General features: G+C 36.5%; 1 protein-coding gene across 2 annotated transcripts in view; it reads right to left on the bottom strand.

Moving 5' to 3' along the window:
- lzts1 (leucine zipper, putative tumor suppressor 1) overlaps positions 1-2,899 on the bottom strand; it is a 62,434-nt gene extending 59,535 nt beyond the window's left edge. Inside the window, exon 1 of one of the 2 annotated variants that reach the window (XM_057831972.1) lies at positions 2,727-2,899. The gene's annotated coding sequence lies outside the window, so the exon portion shown is untranslated. The remainder of the gene's footprint in view (positions 1-2,726) is intronic. The other variant, XM_057831973.1, reaches the window with a different exon arrangement.
- Positions 2,900-13,185: the final 10,286 nt, after the last annotated feature.

Below are 13,185 nucleotides of genomic sequence, written 5' to 3'. Positions count from 1 at the left end.
TGAGTTTTAATGAATAATTACAAATATAAATTGATGTAACTGAAATGAATAAAATTAGTATATAATAGTTATGGCCGTTAATATTACTATTACTTATTAAGTTGATTTTTTTCTTTTCATGTTTTCGTGTTTAACTAATTTTCTGACACTGACAGCCATAGAAGTCCAATTCATTTAAACTGGGAGAACAGGCAGTAAATATTGATATTTCAATGCCACTGACGGCGCTAGACATCCAATCAATTTTGATAGTCAAACTAAATTGGACTTCTAGCACTGTTATTGACAACCAATGAGTTAAATGAGTGCAGTATAAAGGGTTAAGAAAGCACCGATCTAGTTCCAAAATCCCAAATAATTTTGATTATGATAGCTAAGCCTTGTTACCTAGGGGAATGCCGCCAGTCCCGCTATGTACATACTAGCTACATTCACGAATTAATCGTTAATTGTCGGAGGTAGAAGAAAAATGTCCACAGTTTTTCCATCTTTGAGGACTTGATTTGTAGTAGGTCACTGTGACCGAATGTAAAACTGGCAAATAGTTGGTGAAACGATGCTTGTTGTATGAGTACACAAAATACGCAAGCAAGTGTGAGTTGCATTTCCCATGGAGGAATATAAATGAGTATAACACATCATTTTTTAATTTATTAAGCTTAATGTTAACTCTCTTGTTTTGGATCTAATTTGATTGTTAATGGCTAATGCTTTGGCCAGTTGGTGTCCAAAGGGAGTTTTGTTCAATTCTTTTTAAGTCGTTCACTCCATAAAATATAATATTCAGCTTCCAGGCTTTTATCGCAGAGTAAATACAGATAAGTGGATTTTTTAGATGTGGATGTTTTTGGGACTTTTAATGTTATTACCCATCTCTTATCCTTTTAAAACCACCTTTCATGGCTTGTTTAATGCAGGCTGTCTTGCATGATTGTCCCTTTGAGGCACAAATTACACATTAAAATAAAAATATCCCCAAAAAAGCATGTAATACACACATTCGTGCGCACACACAGCGAGCCAGCCAGTCTTTTTGAAGCATTATATGTGCATAGCGAGGTAGAAAAGAATGAGGCCTTTCCTGGCACTGGGGCCCATTGACCCTGCAAGCTGAACAGCGAGTGATAAGGTTGTCATTCTGGAGCATAACCATCCTCCCACCTCTTAATCTGCTCGCGCTCCGTGTGTGTGCGTGTAGTAATGTGGGAGGAAAAGGACGAACAATGAGCTCACTTTTCGTGGGGGTCAAGATTTTACTTTCTTTTAAAGCTGCCCCAGGCGATACCTGTGCTCGACTCCAAAATAAAATCCGTTTGACCTTGTAGCGCTCGATAGATGACTACGAGGGGGAAGGCCGCATGTTTGATGGAGTAAGACGTACGAATGGAATGGCTCTGGTAATGGCTAGTTTGTTAAGATGAAAATCAAGAGATGGAGTAAAACTGCATGTCACTGACTCATAGGCTTCACTCACGAGGGGGATGCTCTATTTGGGACGGTTATTTTAAGATGTGTCTTCCTCAGTAGGTCGTAACAGCTCCAATGGTGCATCCTACATTTAGGGAGTGAGCTGGATTCAAAATAAAAAGGAATTATGTTTAAGGAGAGTTAACAGAAGCATAATCAGGTTTAATTTGAGCGCTACCAATGTCTTTAACTAATGAGTACAAGTAAAAAAAGAACTTTACTTCCTCAGTCTGCTTAAAAATGGACAGTAATAGGAATGTATATCACCAATTTCGTGACGGCTCAATTCTTTGGACAACAATATGTTATTTGCTGACAAAATCTGCCAGATTTCGATTTTTGATTAGATTCAAGGGACTTTAATCAGTTTACTACGAAATTCTGTACTCATTCAACTTTCAGTGCCATTGACGATGATAGATGTGCGACCATGTGGCTCTTTTCGTTCTTCTGCCGTGAATTTAAATGAGTTTGTCAATTGTAGATCTTCAATCCATTTGAACTATGAGGGCTGACGTTGAATGAACGTCCTCTACAATATCACAAATTTTTGCTTCTGGTGAACACAAACTTTGTTTCTTTTGAGATGTCTTCAAAATCATTCGCTACAATAGAAATGTTATCAATCTAGTGACCATGTGACACTGTGCTCAAAGTTTGGCCTTGGAACAACTACAGATCTGACTTATGTGTGCTGGCCTGTTGGGCATCTATAGTATACCTCACGCATACCAATTTTTGGGTCTCCCACATTTCTAAATCCATTCGTTTCCTGTTTCTTATCCTGTATATCATTCCAAAATCTGCCAAACATCTCATGTTCAGTTAGCTACGATGCACAGCAATGTTGTGCATGTTTGGACATGCCTGTTAGCCTTGTCACACCCCAAAAACGTCTTCATAATGTCTGTCACATAGGCTGCCTATTTCACTCCACAATGTTTGACCAGTAAAAAACTCTAGTGTAAACTATATTTGTTCCTTTTCTCCTTTACCCAGTGAAATTTTAAATTAATTTAATAAGGAACTTAGAATAATTGGTACTAGATGGATACCTTTAGGTCACTACTACAGCACCTTCATGCTAAAAACAGGTTTGTCCAGTAACGGTACATCCCGGTGGAAAAAAGCTGTACTTGTATAAAATTTGTATTTAAATTAACAACTTATGACAGATAAGGAATGCTGAAGTTGAAAGTTGCCAGATCAAACAGTGGACAAACTTGGACATGTAAAATTAGAGGAGAGTGAAAACTTACCTGTACCTCAGTCATGGACAGTTCTTCCCCAAAACGGTGTTTTGGATGACCGTTACTAAAGATGATAAAGATTTTGGTGTCTTTTTTTGTTGCCCCTCTCACCTCCTGTCAACAGCGGGCTATGGTGTTATCAGTCCATCCACTGAACACTCACATTCCTCCATAAAGTCGCTTCAGCTCTCTCTGCCCGCCCCCTCTTTACAGTGCGTCTTTGTAGCCTCCCCCCTGAATTCCCATCTCACTCCGCTCCGTCACTCATCGTCCAAACACCGCTCGACTAAATCCTCTTCCAGCATGCACTTCGCCTCTCTTCTACTCTCTTTCGACTTGGAGCTTTTTAGGAGGAAAAAGCTCATTGCTGTCTGGAGTGGCTGTTTGTGATTACACTAAAGTCGCACAAATCTATCAAGCTCAACCGAATATGTAGTCAGGAAACTTCAGAATTGGAATGTTCATACTGCATGACAATGTCTAAAATGTCAACATATGAGCAAAAAATTTTGAATTGACCTGCGATATAAACGCAACTATAGTTTCACTTGTGGTCCAGCATGACTGCGGACCCATTTAAATGTATAATATGTCTATTTTTAGATCAACATAACACAATCAAATAATAGCATGTTTTGAAATAAGAAGCCAATAGTAACCTTTTGTTAAAAAAATATTCAATTTATTCTAAAAAGAGGGTTGGTAACAACTTTCTTGTGATAGCTCAGTGTCTTTAAGTTACAACTCATGTCTTTTTAATACAGTATATGCTCGCGTATTGGTTGGCAATTTTTTAAATCAAAATGTTCGTCCTAAAATGCAGGTGCGACCTATACGCCCGATATGCTGTCCTCACTCTGAGCATTGCCCAATTTAGACCTTCGTAAATCAGAAAACGTATACAAGTTAGCATTAGCTACGTAAGCATATAAAAATACAACATCTCGTACAACAACAAAAATATGCACTGTAATTTAGACACACAGTAGTTACGAACAAAACTTTCCCAAGGAAGAAAGAAAGACCAACATCACGGCTGAAGCTGCAACTGTCTTTGCTTTCACAACGTCGATAAATGGCCTCAAAAGGGTTCTCTATGAGTATGCAAAAAAGAAATGAGAAAAATGTTTGAACGTGATAGCGATGATGAAGAGGAATATGAGGGCTTCCATCTTTGATGATGAGGAAGAGTTACTGTAAGACAGTTATGAAAGTTAAGACCGTTAAGAAACAAACACTAGAAACTTAATATATTTACCCTATTGGCATTGTTTGTGTTGTGTACTTAGTTGTTACTATGTATGTAAGTTGTTACAAAATAAAAACTAAGTCAATAAGTAATAAAATGTACCAAGGTTTACTTATTTCAGTCATATTGGTATTGAAAATTGGTCCAAAAATCTCCCATATTGTGATGCGACCTATACGAGGGTCAACATAAAATACCTACTTTTTAAACCGCAAACTAAGTGTGTGACCTATCTGCCGGAGCCACCTATACGTGAGTATATACGGTATGCATATTTTATTTGTTACAGTTAGGGTTGTTCTGATCATGTTTTTTTGCTCCTGATCCGATCGTTTTAGTTTGAGTATCTGTTGATCCCGATATTTCCTGATCCGATTGTTTTTTTTTTTTTTTGCTCCCGATTCAATTCCAATCATTCCCGATAATTTTTCCAGATCACATACATTTTGGCAATGCATTAAGAAAAAAATGAATAAAACTCGGACAAATATATACATTCAACATACAGTACATAAGTACTGTATTTGTTTATTATGACAATAAATCCTCAAGATGGCATTTACATTATTAACATTCTTTCTGTGAGAGGGATCCACGGATAGAAAGACTTGTGACTTTGTATATTGTGACTAAATATTGCCATCTAGTGTATTTGTTGAGCTTTCAGTAAATGATACTGTAGCCATGCCCAAATGCATGATGGGAAGTGGAACCATGACTGTGCGTAGTGCTACCAATTGATATATCTTCTCTGCGTTGGGAAATAACATATGGTGTTAAGAAAAAGATCATTTGCTACCTTGTTTCCCCACATTGCTTCCCATGATATTTCTAATCATAGGGAGAGGGATTGTAAGGCTTTAGCCAATTAAAAAAAAAGCTCCAAAGGCTGCCAAAATTCACTCTACTCATTTTACGCTGCCTTTTATCTGTCTATATAGGTAAAACGGTACCATTACAGATTGAGCGCGACAATGCGTGAGTGGGTCGTGCAGCGTATGCATTACATTTAAAAAAGAATGAATTACTGCCGTTATTTGGATACATTTGATAACCCTACCTTAAGCCTAAACTAAAGACTCTGGATGAGTGTAACATATTATGTCTGTAATGTTAAATACAATTAGAAAACGATTTAATTTAAAAAAAAATATATATTAAAAAAAAGGCATGGCCGATATTTTTTTGCCGATTCGGATACTTTGAAAATGACGTGATCGGACCCGGATGCCGATCGATCGGGACATCTCTAGTTACAATTTATATTTCTGATATTATTGTTATTAGTATGTTCTATTATTATTCATTTATTAACATTTTAATGTCAACTGTGGGTTTATGAAACCATTTAAGACCTTGTTGCAATTAACTCAACGACTGCCATTGACAGCAATACACTTTTGTTCATTCGCTACCAGGCCTCCCAGTTCAAATGAAACTGATGTCTACAAGTGACAAATTAGTTTAAAATTCACAGTACAAGGATAAAAACAGCCAAATAATTGGGCATTAGGCCTGAACGATATTAGAAAAAACTATTGTTGCAATTTTTTAGGGTTTGTGATACATTGCGATATTATATTGCGTAATTTTATATATATATAATATATATATATATATATAGACACTATATATATATATATATATATATATATATATATATATATAGACTATATATATCCTTTGGATGACTCACCGTGTCACCGTGACCACAGTGTACAGTGATTGACAGGCATGTGTGAAGTCCACTCTCCTGGCAAGATCAAACACAACCATCTGTCAACATCGTTAACTTTAATAAGCATGTGCTGGAGTGAATGAGGAAAAAAGAGCTGGGAGAGGGAGGGAGGGAGGCTGTGTGGAGAGCATGAAGTTTGTGGATAAAAAAAAAACAAAAAAAAAAAACAATCGCACATCCTTGCGATGGGCCTGTCGCGCATGTGCACATTGCAATGGCGATGTTTATACAATATATCGTTCAGGCTTATTGGACATCTATCATCGTCCCTGGCAATGAAAGCGATAGGGCTTAAGGGTGCAAAAAAATAAATGCTAATTTGGTATTTTTAGCAGAAACATGAAGTCGATGCACATAATTTGGATTTACGAGCCACACAAAATTATGTGGCGGGCCAAATCTGGCCCACAGGCCTTGAGTTTGAAACCTGTGCTCGATTTGTTGTCGTTAGGGATGTCCCGATCGCATATTTAAACACCAGAGTCCGAGTCACCTGATTTTGAGAATCTGCCGATGTCGAGTTCCGATTCAATACCGAGAAAAAGTTGTCCAAAAAAAGTTTGTTACATGTACAATATGAAGCAGAAAAACATAAATATATTTTTTAAAGCTAAAAACCCAATCTTTTTTGCACAATTCCGATCCTCTGAAAAAGGGGGTGATCGGCCCAATTTCTAATCACGTGATCGGATCGGGAGATCCCTAGTTCTAGTTCTCGTTACAGTAAAACATTTTCAACTGATCTAGCTCTTCTGTGTTAGTCAAGCAACTTCCCTTTTGTACAGTTGACCCTTTTGTGTGTGTGTGTTTTTTTTTTTTTTTTTTGTCGAAGTTTTTTAATATTTATACTGTAAATTTTTCTTTTTAAACCTCATCGGAATAAAACTTTTGGATGTTTTCTGAGCCTGCGCTTGGCTGCTTTGGATTCACCGGCTTTTGATGTCAATTCAGTCTTTCACTATTCAGTACCACAAATGTAAGTAGCCAAAACAACATGTTTTCATGTTCTTGCATTACAAGTTCAATAATCATATCTGAAATGGCAGCATAATAGACTGAACAAAGCAGTTTTACTGTCTGACACAAAGGCACACATATACCCTTTTTAATGGAGTTTGTACATTTTTTAAAAGTCTATTCATGAAAAACAATCACACTTTTATTGCTGGACTAAGCTTGGTTTTCTTGTCGAAGTTGCTAAACTACAAACTACTTTACAAAACAATATATTAATGAATTGAAATCTAGGACATAGGTTTGGTCTCAATATTGGTAGGGATAATATAACTGCATAACCTACATGTACACTTTTTGCTGGGGACGGGACATTAATAAGACCAAACAGATTGTGTGAACGGGGGTCAGGGCTACATTTGTCATGAATATGAATCTAATCATAGGCTAAATGATAAATGCAAAATGAATGTAGTAACTTATTCTAGCTTTCACTCTGCAGATTTATATCGTCTTAATCTGATAATTTTTCTTAAATCTAGTCAAATAATTTTCCCCATTTTGTTTTGAGTGTTAAAGACTATTCACCAGATTAGTACATAAGATTATTCCACTAAAATTAAGTAAATATTACTATTTCCCTCTTATCAAGCCCATAAATCCAAAAGTCATGCGAAAAGGTCACTTTTCACCTAAATCCAGAAAAATTAGCTTTAAAATAATGTTTTGAACAATGTTTGTTCTTGAATTAAGAACATTTCTAACAAGCAAACTTTTTTTTTTTTTTTTTAAGATTAAATATACTAACATTTCGCTTCAAATAAGTGTGATAAACTTATTTTCATTTTATTTTTGGTATTTCAAGAAATCTGAGTAAAATTTACATGAAGCACTGGCAGATCATTTCACTTATTTCTAATAGAATTACACTGAAAACAACGAATTTAATTAGTTTTAAGGAGGTGTGTTTTTGCAGTGCATGCAGTATGTATTGGTTCAGGTGATACACTGTTCGATTCCAACCTTTGTTTTGAAAAACTACTTAAGAAACCTTTTGAGAGCTTAACAGAATAAATGTCTGGATTGTATAAGCAAATTTAAATTGCAATATTTTAACACAAAGTATATTAAAATACACAATAAATACAAACTTGCTGATAAGCCTTCCTTCAGGTAAAACACTACTGCTTTTGTCGAAAGCACAGCAACAAAAAAATGAAAGCTGCTTTAAGACGACATCAGTAAAATAAAAAGGAAAATTGGGGAGAAAGGGGTAAACTTTGGTTCACTACATTTCTCACCATTAATTAACATCTACATTAGAAAACACATAAAGGGGGATATTTCTTTCAAAGCAGCTTCTTACTCGAGTTCGGGAAATTCACACGGATTAATGTTATGCTAACTCTGATGCAGGTCGGACTTTCAGTAGCAAAATTAGCGCGTGTATCCCACCTCCACAACATTTTTACATTACTTACAGTGATTGCTGCTGGCGGAAAACATCTTATATTTTCTCGCCTTCAAAGGGGGCGGAGGAGGCGGCAATTTGTGTCGGGGCTGTGATTCCGTATGTGTGTGGAGGGGGTCAAGTCATCAGTCAACCAAACGTCCAAAAAAGGGACTGGCACATTCAGCAAGTGAAAAGGGATCAATGTAAATCTGAACATAATATACAGTAAGTAAGTCACTCAATAATGGTAGAGTCAGTTCTATCCTTACAACATATGGGAAAGACATTCTAAATGACCTATATAACTGAAGTCATTATACAATGCAAATAAGGTTGCTTAAAAGTTGGTGGGGACAATTTGAGCATCCTGAAAAGTTGGTAGTGTTATTTCCCTACCGTCCCTATGCAAACCTACGCCCTTGATTGAAATCAAAGGATCTTACTACTGTCTTTTCAGTCACATACTGTTTATGTTCTCCACAATATAATTTCCACGAGTTGCAATAAAAGACTTGTCATTATACCTTGGCATGCATGGAAGAGAATAACTGATCTGTTTAAATACCTTTTAGCTTGATTTATTTAATATCTGTATGCAAGAGCCGGAAAAAGTAAATCATTTTTCGACATTTTAATGATTGTATAATGGTAGCAGAAATGTCAGACTTTTTTCCATTTCAATCAGGCACTATTTAGAATGAGCAGGATGTAGTTCTTTGTGACATTTGCGTGCGACTGACAATAATAAGGTAGGAGGAGGTCGGCTGTGCCTTGGTGTTTACTCAAGAAGCCCATGGGAATGAATGGCAGAGCATTTTTAAACCCCAGCGGAAAACCTTGGGCGGAAAATGATTTGAAACGTGACTACATCCTTTTTTTTCTTTTGTGTGCCCATCATTTTGCCTGTGCGCCTGCATATCTGTCTTGTTTATGTCACCTCTTTTCAACCGTCTATCCTCTTCAGCAGTCTCCCCTCCTCAATTCCCACTGCTAATCTTTCTCCCTAAAACGCTACACACAAGACTCCTGCATTGCAATTAGAAGTATCAAAGTTTGACTGCTGTCTCGCAGTGAATATCAAGCTTGGAATTAGTCAAATTTTCTGCTTGAAAAGTTTTCTTTTTCGCTTTTTTTTCTTGAAGGTCTTTGCTGTCTGGGCACGTTCGGGGTAATTGTTGCAGACTTCCTTCCATCATTGAACTCTGCCAATTTGCTTCAAAAATTACACGTAGCTCTTTTATTCTGGGGAGTGTTGAGCCTTAAAATTTGCAGTCGGGAATGTAGTGACAGGAATGCGTGACTGTATACTAATTGAGTATATCATGTGGTTCACCTACATGATCATCTGAAGTCCCACGTGAAAACTGTAACATAAATGCTGCCCACAGCTCACAATTTAACTCAATTTTTATCAAGCTAGCCCCTTTAATACGGGACATTTTTGACGATTTTGACTTCTTTCAAGGTCGAAAAAATATCGTGTTGAAGCTGAAACCTGCTAAAAATAAGGATTACACTCTCATCTTTGATCATATACTTTAGTCATCGGCAGTAGAACATGGTTAAAATTTACAGAGCTCTCAATCAAAGGCAAAAAACTGGGAAACAAGATACTAATATTTTATTTTTGTTGTATTTATGACCACCCTAAAATATACACAATTAAAGGCGCTTCACTCAAATTGGGGCCAATCACATAAATCATTGGGTTCTGTTGACCACTAAAAATAACCAGATTTTTCCCACCGATTGCGTTTAGGGTGATTTAGCCACATTAGCTTGCTAGAATTCAAATTTCATCATGTAAGTGCACTTGGTTAGTGTCATACCACCATGTTTTGATTGTAACTTTCTGCCGCTCTCTGCTACATTGTGTGAAGAATTGGAATTTGTATTGACCAGTGTTGGGAGTAACGCCGTTATAAATAACGCCGTTATGTAACGGCGTTATTTTTTTCAGTAACGGGGTAATCTAACTAATTACTTTTTCCGCCGTTACAACGCCGTTACCGTTACTGACGGTCAGAAGCGGTGCGTTATTTACTCTGAATAAATTGAAGAAACTACCAGCCGTGTCGAGTCGACTCTCTGCTCTGTTGATTTGTCATCCAAGACTTCGGGTCTGTTCAGGTTCGAGAATAGCGCACGTACTTCTGACTCCAAGCTGTTTGTCCCTGCTCATTCAATTAGACAATGCTTTCCAAAGTTTGGTAACGTTTCTGTGTTTGCTACACCTGATGCTAGCCTCGTTCCCATCTCCCACTGTCAGCCAGCAATAATTCTGCTTCCATCTTGAGGACGTCAGACGCTTTGAAGGTGACGTGAATTGTCGGGAAACTGGCCTACCTGAATAGATCCCCTCGAGAGATGCGATGGAAGTGATTGTGATTGGCTGAGGGTTAGAGTCATGTGTCGTGGTAAGCCAATCAGAGCCGGTGATTTCACAAGCAAACCGGAACAGCGCGTGCGGCAAACACACACACGCAAATCAGATGCACAGGGTCGGGATGGCAGAGCATTCAGAATAAAAACTGTCCTTTAAGAGGTGGCTATATAGACACTATTTCAAGTTTGTTGAAATTAAAGGAAAGAACCTGCATGTAATGTGTAATTTATGTCCCGGGGCAAAGCTTTTATCGACATCTGTGGTAAGCAATTCAAATCTGCTGAAGCACCTAACAAGTTAACTACCTGTCTGTTCTTCTCTATTCCACTGACTCGAATACTGCTCAGAAAATTTCTAATTCTTTGACATACAACAAGTTCTTTTTAAAGTAACGGAAATAGTTACTTTCCCTGGTAACTAATTACTTTTACTATAGAGTAATTCAGTTACTAACTCAGTTACTTTTTGGAAGAAGTAGTGAGTAATGTAACTAATTACTTTTTTAAAGTAACGTGCCCAACAGTGGTATTGACATACCATAGAGTCATTATGTTTTATTACTTTTAGGCCGCTAGATGGCCTCATTACGCTTACCTTAGTGAGTGAATTCAGTGAGATAATACCTGTTTAGTGAAGGCTCACATCTGGGTTACATTCAAAGTATTCCACTATTTAAAGATATTTATATGCTAAGTAAAAGACTACACAAATCTGATATAATTTAGCTATGCTATTTTTCAGAAAATTAATTGATTAATATCCCTAAACCTTGTGATTTTCATTTTGTAAAGCAAAAATGTTATTGGTGAATTAAATTATCATTTAGTAGTTTGGCAAGAAGGGGTTTTGACTTTTTTTTTTTAGTGGTGCATGTGCAGTTTAAAAAGTCTTTTTTAAGAGATAATGGTTAATTTTATTTCTATTTTTACAACAAAAGAAAAATTGATCGGAATATTGAAAGTGCATGCTGTTCATGGGGGGTCAGAAATAGCAGGTCAGGCTTTTCAGAAACAAGTAGGGATGTAACGATACATCAATCTAGATCAATACATTGATTTGGTTAAAAATGACCTAATCCAAAAATATGGATTAGCAGTGTCATCTTTAACATCTTGAACTCCTTGAGAGTGTCTCCTTTACACTCTACTGACAGTACTCTAGGTATTACATAGGTGCATTGGAATAATTGCTTATTTAAAAACGTGGCATCTTCTGCAGTTTTTGACTGTCTGCTGCTGAATGAACATCTGTTGTCAAAGCAGCATGCATACAACATGACTGTGTGTTTTCTTTTTGAAACCTCCGGATCTTGTGGGAAAGTATTTCAATGTGGCCAGTATGTAATTGCATGTTTTATGAATGCTTTGAATGTTTTGCTATTCCTCCTCACTTTAAAAATGTGCTGCACATTATGGTGAAGCTTTAAATATTGTGGTACTATGTATAATGACAAGAAACGCTTTCTATTGTATGTTAATTTATTCATGATTTAAAGATTGTTGTGAAGAAAAAGCAATTAATAGATTTATTTATCTGGGACCTGATTAAATAAGTAGGATTGTTTTTAACTACACTCCCCTTGACAGCAATATACATCCAATCTAATCTGACGATCGCTGCCAACCCTCCTTGTAAAAATACATTTGAAGTCTCCTGTCGTCAGTGGCAGCCACTAAGAGACTAGAAATTAACTGCATTTTTTTCATTGACTTATATGTCAAAGTGAGTAAACCAGAACATGCCTGTTATTCTTGGTCCAGTCTTGCCTTTCCCCATCAAGTAGGCGCTCACAGCCAATTGATCAATATCTCACTGAGTAAAAGAATCATGCATAATTTTGTTGAACCTGCCGGCCCAAGAAACTGCTCCACTCGATACGGATGCACACTCATGGGCAGCTGTAATCAAATATGACCTGATCTTAAACTAAAAAAATTCTGACTAGAATCAGTAATCGTGATTTTATACTGATGATGATGTCACATGAAGCTGTGTCTGTAATATACTTTTCGCCCTATAATTCACTTTGATACTGTTGAGTAGCTAACGTTATAAGCTTTTTTAGTTGGGAAGGTTCGACATGAGGACGTCTAAAACGTTCCATAAAACATTTATGAATATTTAGTAGGGCTGTCAAAATTATCACGTTAACGGGCGGTAATTAATTGTTTAAATTAATCACGTTAAATTATTTGACACATTTAACGCACATGCCCCGCTCAAACAGATTAAAATGACAGCACAGTGTCATTTCCACTTGTTACTTGTGTTTTTTGGTGTTTTGTCGCCCTCTGCTGGCGCTTGGGTGCGACTGATGGGTTTCAGCACCATGAGCATTGTGTAATTATTGACATCAACAATGACGAGCTACTAGTTTATTTTTTGATTGAAAATTTTAAAATTTTTATTAAAACGGAAACATTAAGAGGGGTTTTAATATAAAATTTCTATAACTTGTACTAACATTTATCTTTTAAGAACTACAAGTCTTTCTATCCATGGATCGCTTTAACAGAATGTTAATGTTAATGCCATCTTGTTGATTTATTGTTATAATAAACAAATACAGTACTTAGGTACAGTATGTTGAATGTATATATCCGTCTTGTGTCTTATCTTTCCATTCCAACAATAATTTACAGAAAAATATGGCATATTTTATAGATGGTTTGAATTGCGATTAATTAT

The sequence above is a fragment of the Corythoichthys intestinalis genome, chromosome 3, assembly GCF_030265065.1.
Source record: "Corythoichthys intestinalis isolate RoL2023-P3 chromosome 3, ASM3026506v1, whole genome shotgun sequence".
Taxonomy (NCBI): Eukaryota; Metazoa; Chordata; class Actinopteri; order Syngnathiformes; family Syngnathidae; genus Corythoichthys; species Corythoichthys intestinalis.
The sequence above is the reverse complement of the archived record's forward strand: the minus strand, read 5'-3'. Positions and strand labels throughout refer to the sequence as shown.